The sequence below is a fragment of the Tamandua tetradactyla genome, chromosome 9 (assembly GCF_023851605.1).
Source record: "Tamandua tetradactyla isolate mTamTet1 chromosome 9, mTamTet1.pri, whole genome shotgun sequence".
NCBI lineage: Eukaryota > Metazoa > Chordata > Mammalia > Pilosa > Myrmecophagidae > Tamandua > Tamandua tetradactyla.
In genome coordinates, this window is record NC_135335.1 from 79,030,820 (window position 1) to 79,046,068 (window position 15,249).

At 32.4% G+C, this 15,249-nt stretch overlaps 1 long non-coding RNA gene across 1 annotated transcript; it reads right to left on the reverse strand.

Annotated features, from left to right (window-relative positions):
• Nucleotides 1–9,571: 9,571 nt before the first annotated feature.
• Nucleotides 9,572–14,260, reverse strand: LOC143646171 (uncharacterized). Its single transcript, XR_013157359.1, has 3 exons — nucleotides 14,123–14,260; nucleotides 13,932–14,021; nucleotides 9,572–9,662 (listed from the first exon to the last, which is right to left on the reverse strand). It is a non-coding gene; the product is annotated as an uncharacterized LOC143646171 (long non-coding RNA).
• Between the last annotated feature and the right edge of the window lie 989 nt (nucleotides 14,261–15,249).

The following is a 15,249-nucleotide window of genomic DNA, read 5'->3' on the forward strand; positions in this document are numbered from 1 at the left end:
TTTGCTGATAAGTTTAATTTATTTACATATGAAGATTATACTTCATTTGTATGGCACTAATTATCCCATGTAGGTATTTGGGTTTTATTTGTCCCATTCATTCTTTATTCCTTTGTTCCTTTTTTGCCTTCTATCCTGTATTGACTTACTATGTGTTCTAGTTTGCTAGTTGCCGGAATGCAATATACCAGAAATGGAACAGCTCTTAACAAGGGGAATTTAATAAGTTGCTAGTTTACAGTTCTAAGGCCATGGAAATGTCCAAATTATAGCAAGTCTATAGAAATGTCCAATCAAAGACATCCAGGGAAAGATACCTTGGTTCAGGAAATCCGATGATGTTCAGGGTTTCTCTCTCAAATGGAAAGGAACATAGCGAACATGGTAATGTCTGCTAGCTCTCTCTCCAGGCTTCTTGTTTAGCTCTCCGCGGGCTGTATTCCTTCTTCATCTCCAAAGGTTTCTTGTTGCATAGGCTCTGGCTATCGTCATTCTCGTGACTCTGTTGCTCTCTTGTCATCCTCAAGCTTCTTCAAAATGCTTCCTTTTTTAAAGGATTCCATTAAACTAATCAATACCCACCTGGAAAGGGTGGAGTCACATCTCCCTCTAATGAAAGGTTAATATCCACAAGTTGGTGCATCACATCTCCATGAAGATAACCTAATCAAGTTTCCAAGCTACATTATCAAATAGGGATTAAAAGAAACAAGATTGATTAGGATTAAAACATGGCTTTTCAAGGGTACAAAAATCCTTTCAAATCAGCATACTATGTAAATAGTTTTTGGTTTTCTTTTGCTAGAAATTTTAATATGCAAATGATATTATTCTAACTTCACAATCATTCTAAGAACTTTATAATAAAAAATACATTTCATTCCTTTTAAATTTTGTGATCTTTTTGTTTTATGCTTTATTTATAAACTTCATAATATATTTTTATTTCAATTCATAAACTCATTAGGCTTTCATTAATTCTGTGTATTAGAAGAATCAGGGCACTGAAAGAAAGATATTTTATATTTGCCTAGAAATTTTGCTAACTTACTGCAAATTGGCTCTCCATATTAAGTTTTTCCCATCAGCTTGAAGAACATATTTTACTCTTTCTGGTAGAGCATGTACTGGATGAAAGTACTCAGCTTTTATCTAACAAAGTCCTTTAAAATATGTTAATCATTTAAGACAACATGTTATCTCACGGTTAGGTTGTAGTTTGACAATTCTATTTGTTTATTTTATTTCTGCCCTTTAAAATACAGCATTCCATTTTCTTTCAGTCTTTTTGTAATTTTATCCCTGAGAGGACGCTATCAACCCTTTATTTTGTTTTTCTGCTCAATATTATGTATATTTTCCCCATGCCTGTATTTAAGTTTTGCTTTGTAACTTTGGTTTTAAACAATTTTTTGACATGCTTAGTTATGGTTTTATTTGTATTTAACTTGCTTAGAGTTTTGCTTAATTTCTTGAATATGCAGGTTAATGTCATTCATCTATCTGGAAACTTCTCATTCCTTATTTCTTCAAGCAGTTATTTTAACTTATTCTCTCCCTACTCTCCTTCCAGGAAACCAATTAAATACATGTTATAGCATCATATCAGAAATACTCTGTTCTACTTTGGTTCTCAAATATTTTTCTCTTTCTGGTCATCCTGGCTACTTATTTGTACCCACTTTCAAGTTCTCTAATTCACCTATTCTGAGTTTAATCTGTGATCAATTTCATCTTGTAGAAAATATTCCAGCTGAACAGAGTGAAAATAAAAAAAGAATGTAACTGGAACATAATAGACTAGTGCAATACAGTGAAAATATTTAACATGCACGTAATTTGAGTTCTTGGGACAAATGCAAAAAAAAAAAAAGTAACAGAAACGATATCCAAAGATACACTGACCATATATTTTCTAAAACTAAAGAAAGATATCAACACAGAGATTTATGGAGCTTTCTGAACACCAAGAAGGACAAATGCAAAGAAAATAATCTAGAACCATTATAGTAAAATCTTCTGAAAAACAACAAAAAAACTTCTTTAAAACTTTTGAGAGAAATCTGTAAAAAAAAAAAAAAGACATGGGTTTTTCATAAAGGGACAATAAAACTGACAGCTGACTTAGCAGATTCAATGGAATTCTATAAACAGTGAAGATAGTCTTCAAAAATGGAAGCAATATATCATTCTTTCAAGAGAACAAACATTTTCACCACCATGCCAACATTAAAAGGGACTTCCATAGAAAGAAAGAAAATGATCCCAGTCAAGTTAGGGATACCGTAAAAAACTGTACTTTGACAAAGAATTGAATGTCAAGAGAGACAAATTTGAAACTTTCTTAAGAAAGTACTAGATAGATGAATGGGAATATAAAATGAACTTAAATTAGGCAAAGATGAAGTAAGGGGTTTAAGATAAAATACAGGAAAGATAGTGGAATAGAGGGAGTACAAACAATTACCCTACCATATTATATTTTAAACTATCCTGACTTTAAAATTAATGAGAATAAAAAGATTGACTGGGACCGTTACTTTCAGGGAAGGGAATGGCTGGAGAGTAAGTGATAGGCTGCCAGGATTTTAATCCTGGGACATTTAATAAAAAGTGGTCCAGATTGAAACCAAACTTAAAAAAAAAAAAGTTTGTTTATGTTATAAGTGAATTTTAAAATAGTTGGTAATATACGAGCAAAGGAAGAAAATAATAAGAAACACGACAGCAAAAACACCAATAGCTTTCTGCACTACAAAATATGTCTTGTTAGCACTCTCAGGCAGTGTGTCAAAATTGCAAGTCACTTTTCTTGCATGCATCTGCTGGATTCTGACGGAATACTCTGATGAAAAATCTGATATAATATGTGATACTAATATCCCCTTCCCTATTTAATTATCGTTTTAATAAATACCAGTTGGAGCACCTGACAAGCTAAAATCTATATCATTCCTGTGGCACTGGAGTATTGACTGCATTTATTCCTACATTTGGTATTTCTCAGAGAAATTAACCTTCCAGGAAGCAGTGTGATCTGACGCGTTGCTTTCACTCATATTCTGTCCTGTCGCTGATAATGTCACCACACAGAAACCTACAATGAAAGGACTATTAATGAAGGTCATATCATTTTGGAACACAATTGCAGCTACCTTTTTAGTAGTTAAAAAATAAGTGTGGTTACTTGGTTTTGTAACCAGCCTGAAAGCAGTAGAGAGGTTATTGCCTCCTCTTTTGTTTGTGTATTTGTTTGCTCAGGATAATAGGTTTTATCTCTTTCAAGCAGCAAAACATCTGTATTCACTAATAACTTGAATCTATTTGCCCTTTCTTTATTGTCTATGTTTTTCTCTGACACTTTGGAAAGAGTATTAAAAGCTTTTTATTATTAATAATTCTTCTCATAGAAAGTAGCAAATGCCAACTCAAACTGGATTAATAGAAAAGAGTATTCCTGTAATAACTCAGGAAATCAATGACAAACTAAAACCAGATATTTAAATCTTTCAAACTCTCTCCGTTTCCTCCCTGCCGCTTCTATTTTCCCAGGTACTTTTTCTTGCCCAAGACAAATTCCCTCCATTTTCAAGCCCACACATCAGAACACAACCTGTATCAATCACTCCTAAATTGAAACCTCCATTGTACAGAAGAGCATAAGTCACAGTTGGAGTTGAAAAATATTCATTCAATTACCCAAAGAAAGACTGTTATTTGCATACATTGTGTTTGATTCCTACTTCTGGATCAATAATTCGTTAGCAGAGATTAGAGATTAGTGCCGCTCATGGTAAACATGGAGTTAGAATGAGGGAATGAGAATAGAGCTAGTTTACAGAATAAGGGACAGGGATATTGAGGATCTAGGAAAAAAAAAAACGAAGCACTAGGTATACATAATAATGTATGTCAATTTTGTCATGATTACAGCTTATGTTCTCATTATGAAGTTAAGGAAAAAAATGCTGTCATAGGCATTTTTACCAGAAAACTGGGGTGATGACTAACTAGCCAGTCAGTGTTTTACATTTTACAAATTCAATCTGTAAGTATAATGAAAATTACTTCTTATTTTCCTTCTAAGAATTTTAACAGAAAAAGAGGAAATACTTAAGAAAAGAAAAAAACATTTGTAAAGTTGGAAATTGGTCATTGCTTATTTATGTTGTTACTATCACTTTCATTTGGGAGCAGAGACATGAACATAACTGTGATAATTTTGGAGATGAGTCTATCTCATATATACATATATTAACTCTTATTCATTTAATTAGTATTTAGAGTTCCTTCACTTTTAATGCCCTTTTCTTAAATATTATTTTATTTGTTTTGATAGTTTCAAAATAGTCATAATGCCAATTATAAGTCTTTTTAAAAGAATGCTGTATCAGGAGTGCATAAATATATAACAATTGTATAATTTATTTTTTTAAAAAGTAAAACTACTTCCTCATTTGTATCTGATTCATTGAGGTTTGAATGTTGCAAGAAATAGTGTGGTTGTACATCTGGTGGAAAACCAAAGGAAGAAGCTGAACGCACAAAGCAAAACGCTTAGGAAACAGGTGAACGCAGCCTTCTTTCCTGTCTCTTTGAGGAGCACACATTACAATATATTACGAAAAGTAGCAGAATGATCTCAAAGTTGCCAGCATTCAAAATACATGTAAATATGGCACTTAATTCCCTTGGCTCTCTCTGCCAAATTTTACTTGCCTGAAATATTTGCACATTTTCAGGTTGAGTAGCTTAAATTGCGTTTTCAGGAGCTGTTGCAATAACCTTTGCAGTTCGTGTTTTATGGAGTAGTTACACACCTGGAAGAATTCAATTCTGGATGTAGAAATACCAAATCCATACAAAACCAACAAGTCTCAGAGAACTTTTCAGTAGAAAAAGTGAATAAAGTGTCTAAAGGAAAATATTTTAAGGGTTATTATTTGACTTTTAAAGTATTCAGTAAATAAACAAGATGGAAAGTATTGACACCTACAAAATACTAAAATACCAGATAGCTATTTTCAGTTTGTCTTGTATCTATGCATCTGAATGCCTTAATTCATCATCTCTCAAATTTATTTCAACTATGCATTCATATCATTTTATCTCATTTGATTCTTAACCAATACCCTGAGGTAAAGTGCATGCTGGTATTACTAGCCACATTTTAAATACAAAGAAACCAAAGAACAGGCAGGTTTTAATAATGATGGGAGGAAAACTGGATTGCAGAGAGTGGATGGAAGGAAAACTGGATTGCAGAGAGTGTGTTTATTTCCAATTGCTTTTCCATTGCTGCCTCTTTATCTGAGAATGTTGATTTGTCTGTGATAAATATTTAGATAAAATGTGTTTAAGGTTTTGAAAATTTATGTGGCTAATTGCATCCATTTATTTGTTATTTAATCTGCTCAGAGTAGGTTATAGTTGAGTATATGGGAGACTATTTTGTGTGTCCCTGTATTTCACTTAGACACCCTAGGATTTTTTTTCTTCTAGAGTATGGTCTTATTAAACAAAGATAAGTAGTGCATCAACCCCCTAATTTCAGTAACAACAAAAACAACAATGTTTATTGACTCCTTACCGTGTGTCAGATTATTTCTGTATCTTTTATATCCATCACCTCTCTTAATTCTTAACAAAAAACAAATAAAGGAATAAGGAGGAGGAGGAAGAGGTAGAAGAGAAGAAGGAGAAAAATAAATAGAAAGGTATAATTGGTATCCATCATTTAGAGACAAAGAACCTTCTCTTAACCTTCACACTTGTCTATGCTTTCCTCTCAAACTCCCAAATCTTCTTTCTTTTCTTCAATTCATCTGGTAAACTGGTTGAAGTGGTACTCCAATAAAATTCAGCAATTTCCTCTAACTTACACCAGGATGTTTTATACTGCTTGTTTGGCTGCCTCACTCTTTGCTACTTGATCTTATTTATATTTGCAACCCTAGCACATGTTTGGTAAATCACACTCAATAAATTACTGTTTAATAATAAATGATTAGGTGAATGAATTAGAAAATTTTATTTATTAATCATCTGTTATATGTTTAGCATGATCTAGGTACTCATGAGGCAGCATTAAACAAAATCAGTAAAATCAGTAAAAATTTCTTATTGCCACGAAGATTATATTCTTTATTAAGAAACTTATCCACCTTGGTCCTGAAATAGTAAATCTTATTTCAAGTCATTTGAGTTTCCCTATATCTGAGCTCAAATATACACAGTTCTTTTCTTCCCAAGAAGCTTGATGTTTTCAGATTTATTGTCATCCTGGAATGTTGAGTCATCCACAAGGAATCTCTCTTATAGAGATTTTACAATACGAAAAACAAATCAGCTCAAAAAATAATCTTTAGAGAATTTGATAGGTCAATTTTTCCATTCCTATTAATAGTCACTAAATAGATTGACTGTTAATTTTAATATAACAGTTCTTACTTATTATTCCTAAATTTATAATATATGAATTTAGAACATATGCATTTGAAGGAATCAAGTTGTGGATGTATAAATGCAAAAAGTTAACTAATAAACTAGATAACTCTTATAAATTAGGAAAGTGCTGCTCAGTGACATATTGCAAAATCTCTCAAGTGGTCAATTTTCTAGTTGCCAGTTTAATTGAACTTTCTTCTTCTTCCACATTTTGTGTTCTTCCTATACTACATCCAGATAATTGTCTTTCATTTCTACATTAATTTTCTTAAATTTTGAAAAAAACTTGTTCAGAATAATAATCTATCTTCTGCATAAAATTCATAATCCTTCTTTTCAGAATAAACAAACAAAATGAACAGTATCAAAACTTTAGGTTACTTTAAAATTTCATGTATAAATACTTAATTTTTTAACTTTACATATAGTTTTCTCATATTCTCATTCTTATATTTTCTTTCCCAAGCACTCTTCACTTCCTGCCCCAGGAAGGCAGTCATTCTAATTCATATACAAATGAGTTAAGAAAAGGATAAGAATATCTGAAGTTTTAAAATTTATATTTTTTTTAAAAAGCCAAAAGAAGGCAATGGAAAATTGTTGTTGGGCTCTGCTTATAATTTCTATGACATTGTTAGTTTCTTAAATTCTAAAGATCATTCATGCTACACTGATAGCAATGGATTTTTTTTAATCACAAACCACTTAGATGATTGTTACTCCTTTTCTGTATCCTATTATTCCTATTTTCCAGGCTTTCTTAATTTTTTTTTCCTTTAAGACATAAAACAAAATTTTTAAATAATTTTTGTATGTATTCTGTCTCTTTCATCTCCAGCCCTTAATAACTCTTACTCTCTCTGTCATTCAATTTAATCCTCTAAATAACTCTTGTTTCAGTTTCCTAAATTTGCTGAAATGCAATATACCAAAAGATGAGTTGGCTTTTACAATGGGAATTTATTAACTTACAAGCTTATAGTTCTGAGGTCTTGAAAATGCCCAAATCAAGGCATCAACAGACAATGCTTTCTCCCTGAAAACTGGCCATCAGAGATCCTCAGCTCCTTTGACATATGGCAAGGCATAGGGCAAGATCTGCTGGTCTCTCCTTTCTCTCCCTGGTTACTTTGCTCCCAGCTTCTGGCTTCAGAGCTTGCTCTCTGTTTTCTGTGTGTCATTCTGTCTCAGCTTTTCTAATTTTTCTGGCTTAGCTTCTTTTTGTGCTTCTCCAAATTTCGTCTCTCATAAAGGACTCCAGTAAGAGGATTAAGACCTTCCCTGGGGCAACCTAAGTAACCAAAACATCCCGCCTACAAATAGGTCTAAAACTGCAGAAATGGATTTGCTTTAAGAACATGATCTATTCTAGGGTTCATAACACCTCTAAACTGTTAGACCTCTCCTCTGATGTTTTTCTCTCTGAGTTTCTTTATCAGTTCTTTTCCAACATAAATTTCTGAGACAATGGAAATGCTTACTATTTAATATGGTAGTCTCTAGCTGTATGTGAGCATTGAACATTGGAAATGTGCAAATGTAACTTTCCAGCTACAGCATTTAAATTTTTAAAAAAATTTTATTTGTTTAACTAATTTAACTTTAAATAACTTCTTGTAGCTTGTGCCTACTCTGCTGGACCGTGCGGTATCATAACCTCTCGTTCTCATTCTCTCTTTCCTCTGCCTTGGTCCCCATTTCTCTTTGGGTCTCTGTCTCCATCCCTATTTTGACTCTAACTTCTTTTCAGAATTTAGGATTTTTCTAAAAATACTTTGCTTAACTCAAAGTAAAGGCAGAATCTTTACTTCAAGTAAAACCATGAAACGCTGACCTTGGTCCTAAGAAGAACTCCTCTTACAGCTTCTCGAGAGGCTGCTGACTCAAGCCCTTTGAATCTTTTGCCAGTTCCACTCTTATAAGTTCTGAGAGATTTTCTCACACACCTGCATTTTTCTTGGTTATTGTTCTTGAACATTACAGAATTCAGAATACGTCAGGACACTTTCAAGTTCATGGTTCAGAAAGTAAGTTGGAGATCAGGGAACCTTATAAAGTGCTTTAAGCTTGTTCAGTGTAGACCTTTATCTTGCTTTTTTTTCAGTCTTTCCAATATTGTTCATCATATTATTTGATATAGTCACTGATCAAACTATTAACACATTTTCAATGTAGTTTTACAAATAATTATGCTGCATTCAAAATTTGATTTATCCCATGATTTAAAATCATAAGAAACCTTTATTGAAGCAAATATCATTTGTTCTAGTTTGCTAGCTGCTGGAATGCACTACAACAGCTATGAGATAGCTTTTATACGTGGGAATTTAAATTGCAAATGTACAGTTCTAAAGCCGTGAGAATGTCCAAATTAAAGCAAGGCTATAGAAATGTCCAATATAAGGCATCCAGGGAAATATACCTTGGTTCAAGAAAGCTGATGACATTCAGGGTTTGTCTCTCAGCTGGAAAGTCACATGGTGAACATGGTGACATCTGCTAGCTTTCTCTCCCGGCTTCTTTTTCTTGAAGCTCCCCGAGGGCATTTTCCTTCTTCATCTCCAGAGGTCTCTGTGTGCATGGGCTCTTGTGGATCTGTGGCTCTCTCATTCTCTCCAAAATGTTTCATCTTCTAAAGGATTCTAGTAAAGTAATCAAAACCTACCTGAATGGGTGGAGTCACATCTCCATCTAATTAAGGGTTAATACCCACAATTGGGTGAGTCACATCTCTGTGTAGATAATCTAATCAAGTTTCTAACCTACAGTACTGAGTAGGGATTAAAAGAAATGGCTGCATTGAGGAGATGAATCAGGATTAAAATGCATAGATACATAATGTTTTCAAACCAGTGCACCATTCAATTAAAGAGTTTAGAAAATTATTTCCAAAACCACATATACTTCCAAACTGATGTATTTCAGAAAAAGTGACATTATCAGTCATGCAAATGAATCCATAAAACATTTAAAAATTACATCTAACCTAATATAGATGCCATAAGGATCTTTACAAAGGACTCGTTTTGAATCTGTGTTAGTCAGCATTCTCTGGAGAAAATGAGCCAACAGGATACATATATGCAAGTATATGAAAAGAGATTTATTATAAACAAGTAGATCACATAATTCTAGCAGCTGGCAAATCAAATTCCACAGGGCAAGCTGGAGGCTGGAAATTCCAGAAAAGTGATGTTGAAGTCTTTAGTCTGCATCTGTTTAAGTCTTTAGTCTTTAGTCTTTAGAGGGGGCAGTATAGGCTCCAGGCAGAATTCCTTCTGCTTCTCAAAATCCATAGTTCTGCTTTTAAGACCTCCAACTGAATGAATAAGTCTGGCTACATACTGAGGATAATCTCTTTATTTAAAGTCAACTGCTTGTAGCAGCTAATCCCATCTAGGAAATATGTCCACAGTGACAACTAAGACCATGTTTCAAAAACCTGGACACAGTAAGCTAGCCAAGTTGACACATGAAATTGATCACCACAGGGAGCAATCAAACTCATGAACGCACAACTACTTCATGTTGAATTATGATTTCACAATTTTAAATTGTGTGACTTTGTGCTCCCTAAATAATTTTTTTCTTTGTGATAAAAATGCTTCCTTTTCTACATTCTATCACAAACATGTATACACACACACACACGCACGCATGTAATCACAGACTGCAGTTTTGCACTGCTCAAATTTGCATGGGTTTTGAAATTCACATACTGGATTTGAAAGATTCTAAGCCAATAAAAATACTTAGCTCAAACTTGAAGTAAATTAAGTTACTTATCTTCTACTGAGTTCAAAACATCTATCCAATAATGTGTTCAGTAAAACTGATCTCTGCAAAGTTTAATCATAGGTTTCTCTGTTGTTGTTGTTAATGAGATTGATGATTTTTTTTATAGAGGAACTTTCATAAAACATTTAAAATTGAAGCTTTAAATTTCATCTAAAACTAATTTCTCTATTTGAATTTACAGGTCAGGTTTTAAGACATCTAAGAAATCCCAATTTCCCCAATATTATTAAAACGTGTTATTTTCACCATGAAATGAAAAATCTTACAATAACTTTCATGATTCTATAGCTATCTAATAATCATCATCTTATCAACAATAACCAAGAATGTTTTTATATTTACAGAAGCTACAATGATGTAGATATATTATCGCTGTTCTACCTTCAGGTAGTAGAAGAATAAGGTGACACTAAAATACAGTGTGGGCACAATGGAGTTAGGTTACAAGAGTCCATAAAATATGCTTGGTTAAATCACAGTTCTACCAGCTGGTAGAGATAACAAAGCATCTTGATAAGCAAATGATGGATACTGGCTCACCTCCAACAAATGTCATGTATAGATGTGTGACTATGATTTATATTTGTGCCCCTGTCATTTAACAGTTTATTCCATGTTGTAGATATTTGGCTTATCATAAGGTTATCACATAAAAACAAACAAAAAGGTAAAGACTTCCAATGCTCCATGTGGATATCTATTATTTTCCTCTTAATCTGGAGTATTGCCTCCTATAACTAAGAAAATAAGAAAATTTCTTTTTATGGTAGCTAAGAATTATATATATATATATATATATATATATATGTATATACTATGTTCATCCATTTTGGCTTTTATTTTTATTTTAAGATTTTATGATTTTCCTTATTTTGGCTCAACAGTTGAAGCTAATTGATGTCATTCCTTTTGTAGCATTTTGGGTCATTATTTTCATGCTTATGAATTTAATTCATTCTATAAATATTTGGGAGAACTTATTCCATGCCATGCTCTGTGCCACCATATAGCAGCAAAGCAAAGATAAATGGGGCATGGTTACTATCATGACAGAAATACCTAACTACTACACTATATGATGGAATTTTACAACCCAGTACAGAAGCTAACTCAATTTGCAACTTCTCATTACCCACAGAATTATGGGAACTAAACTTATAAAGATGAAAAATGTGGAGTTTATATTAGATGTCATCAGCAAAGGTAGCAATTTCAGTCTTTCTTTTCCAATTTGTCAGGTGCCACTAAGAAAGTACAAATTCCATTAAATTATATTACCGCTTTGGGGACAAGTACATTCAAATTGGTGACAACTATTTCTTTCATTTGTGTGGCTGGCTTGGTTTCAAACACTAAGCAAAGCTGAGTGCCTGGTAATAGTCACACCAGGTGGGAATGGTTGGGCCTTATTGATATTAAGTAGAGTGACAAGTTTTGACACAAGTCAGCATTGAGATCGTGAGGCCAGGGGAACAAATTGATCTATGTCATTCTCCAACTTCCATTCCCAAATTTATTTATATAAAAACTGTAAGATATTTGGGCAAACCTTAAACAATATAGGGTAGGTAATAACTTTCAATTCTTTGTCAATAACACTGGTATGGTTTTATATTATACTGTAAAAATAATCATTTTGCTCTAATAAAAGAAAAAGTTCTTGTCTGCCATGCTGAAGACTTGGGTTCAAATTCTGGGCCCTGCCCATGCAAAAAAAAAAGAGGGAAAATCTTAAAAAAGCAAGATATTAGAAGAGAAATATTTGCAAGCAGATTGCTAATTATACTGATCTTCCCTTTCCTTTCAAGTTTTGGTTTAAGATTTTAAAGGTTTTAGCCAAGCAAACATTTTCTCTTCCCAGGATATCTTCATATTTTAATACTGCAACATCTCAGATTTCTTGATCCAAGTTACCATTTTAGATACTTGATTTTAAAGGTTCACAAATGGAACTTTGCTTATGGAGAGCCTAGACTTTAAATTCATAGTCTTGAAACCAAATCTTATTTTTCTTTATGCCTCCCAAATGTTGCTCTGCTAATAATTGTTTATAAATAGATAAGGCTTTAAAAATAATACCTGAGTGAAATGATAATTGAAAAATAAATCAGTAAAGTTTTGTTCCAACTTGTCCATATACTTAGGAACAATTCTAATTCAGACAAGTTACAGCATAAAACACAATGCAATGCTTAAGGAACTAAGAAATAAAAGGCATTGAACAAATTTAAATGCTGTGTAGCTGGGATTTTTATAGAAGGCCTATGTTTTATTTTCCCATCAGCAAAGAATAATTTCAGTGTTGTTATTATCATTATTATTAAAACATGAGAAATACTGTTGTAACACATTCTTCAAAGTCTGAGACATGGTGGATAATTTCAGTGCACTACTTTCTCTGGCCCCAGTCTCTAGTTTCCTTTCTTAGTAATAGATCATACTCTTGTTTCCTAAATTCAACACTGTCCATAGCCCGGAGTCATACTTTGTTATTTGATAAAATAAAGTTCATATTACTGAGGAATAAAATCCTAACACCCTAAAATAAGCACTGTTTTTGTATCCACTTATCCAAAATTATAAATACTATATGATATAAAGAATGCAGAAAAAATAAAATTTTATGCTAAACCTTAGAAAAGATTAGCTACAACTACTGTTCTTTTCCACTCCTCTTGTGCTACCCAGATTGACCTACCAATGGATCCTAAATCGAGGACCCAGGATTCCTGTCCTTATATTCAGTCCTGTCCTTATCATAACCTCAGATAAATACCCTGAACAAGATGAATTTGGCTGGTATTCTTCAATTTATATCATAAAACATTGATGTTACTTGCTCCTCCAGGAAAAGATTTCTTAAAATATTCTCATATGGAAAATTGTAATAGGTCTTTGGATGATGTTTCTTTTTCCACAATATATGTGTTCTATTCTCATAATATTTGTTTTCAATATATTTAAGGCATTAAATGTTAATTCTGTTTGTCAGAAGTTTTTATTGTGAGTAGCAACAAAATTTGCAAAAGTCAGACACTTTTAAATCATAGAAATTCACATTTGCCCTCAGAAATCTAAAAAGAGATAAAGAAGAAACTATCTAGTTATTTACTATCTACATAATTTCTGTCACTTTAGAATTATGTGAAGTTTCCATAACTGCATTAATGTGGTCATTTTAAGTATTAAAATTATTCATGCTGCATGAACCCATAGTACAAAAGTCATTGTTAGGCGAAAACAAGACAAAACAGAAAAAAAAACGTATTATTGCCATTGATGCAATTTCAAGATACTGAGGAAAACTCTTGTCACGGATTCTGCTTTTCTTCTAATCACCAGCTCTATTTTAAGATGTAAAACACAGGCTATTCGTTTTGATTAAGTAATTTTATTAGCTATAAACATGTAGCACTTTTTTTTGTAGCTTTACTAGATGAATCATTAGGAATGAAATACAATTCCCATTCATTTATTAGCCCATTTTGTTATTCTCTTAGTTGTTATTTCCAGGTATCATATGAGTGAACGGTGACTGAGAACATATAAGCTGTACTCGTAAGTAGTGCCAAACATTAATAAGGAAGGTAATCCATAATACAAGAAAACCCAGGCATTAAAAACTATAAGGCGGTATATTTTAGTATTTATTTCATTGATAAGGGGAAAAACTGCATAATAAATACCTTGAGGCTCTGCTGATTTGGTCAAGATGCTCACGAGGCAGTCATCCTAGAAAACAACAAACTCATGCCGGAATAAGCATTATCCTGGTTCTAGGAATGAGAAAATTGAAGTTCAGATAAATTAAGTCATTTTCTCAAGGTTGAGTGGCAAGCTAATAGCAGAATCAGGAACAGAAAACAGTTTTACACACCATTCAGAGTAGATCGCTATCCTCTCTATAAAAGTTATGACTATATCCGGATGATGCTACTATATTTTTTCAAGAGATACTAGAATATGCTGTCCATATTAAATCCATTTGATAGCATGCTCAATAATTCCAGGCACCCTTTAGACAACACTGACTTCAATCTCTCATGATGGCATGTTGGCTTTATGTGTAAATGTGAATATGTCATAGTAGCAATTATTTAAACTAGTGCTTTTATTCTTACACTTCCTTTTAGGGAGTACTAGAAAGCAGTGTCCATTGCTGCTGATGATAATTGATATAAGAAAATGCAAAAATCTTATTTTAAAGGCAATAGAGAGGTAAGGGAGCAAAGAATGCTAAATAGGGTAAAAATCCAAAGAAATGAGAGGTAAATTCAGTCCAGCAGTCTGTTTTTAACCCTTTGGTTTATTTTACTCAGGCAGAAAAAAAAAAATCACGGAGTGTTTCAAATATAGGGAAAATATGTATTACAAATTGGAAATGGTTTTACTTGCTTTTCAAAGGCACATATAATTTGTACCAAAATTACCTATACTCTTGCATAGAGAAATTTTAATGAACTTCAAAGATGAACTCATTCAGAATTAGTTTTTCAATAAAATGAATTTATGATATAAAAAAGTGTCTCCAAAATAAACTATGGAATTTTTAAATCATACAAAGTTAAATAAAAGTAACCAAAATTGTATTTTCACTTCTATGACAGAAAATCTAAGTGATTTCAAAGATCTCTTATCAAACATAAAGATGGAAATGTGTATTTTATCAAAGAAATATTTAACACAAATTTTTAAATAAAAATATAAAACTGAAATGAAATCAAACAACTGCAGTTTGTTTTCTCTGTTATAAGCCATGTTAATAGTTCTAAAATCTAATATTCTCCCAAACTTAATGGCATTTTGCATAAACATTTTAATGCTTGTAATATAAACAAATTTAAATGTATAGGTTTTCATACTTCTAGAACTTTGATATTATTAATATTTTCTTCCTCATTATAATAAAATCACTTCTATAAGTGGAAATTTTTATCTTATTACTGCTGGTAAGTTGAAGATTTTTTTCTCATTTACATATAAGTCAGTAAGAACAGTGTGCTA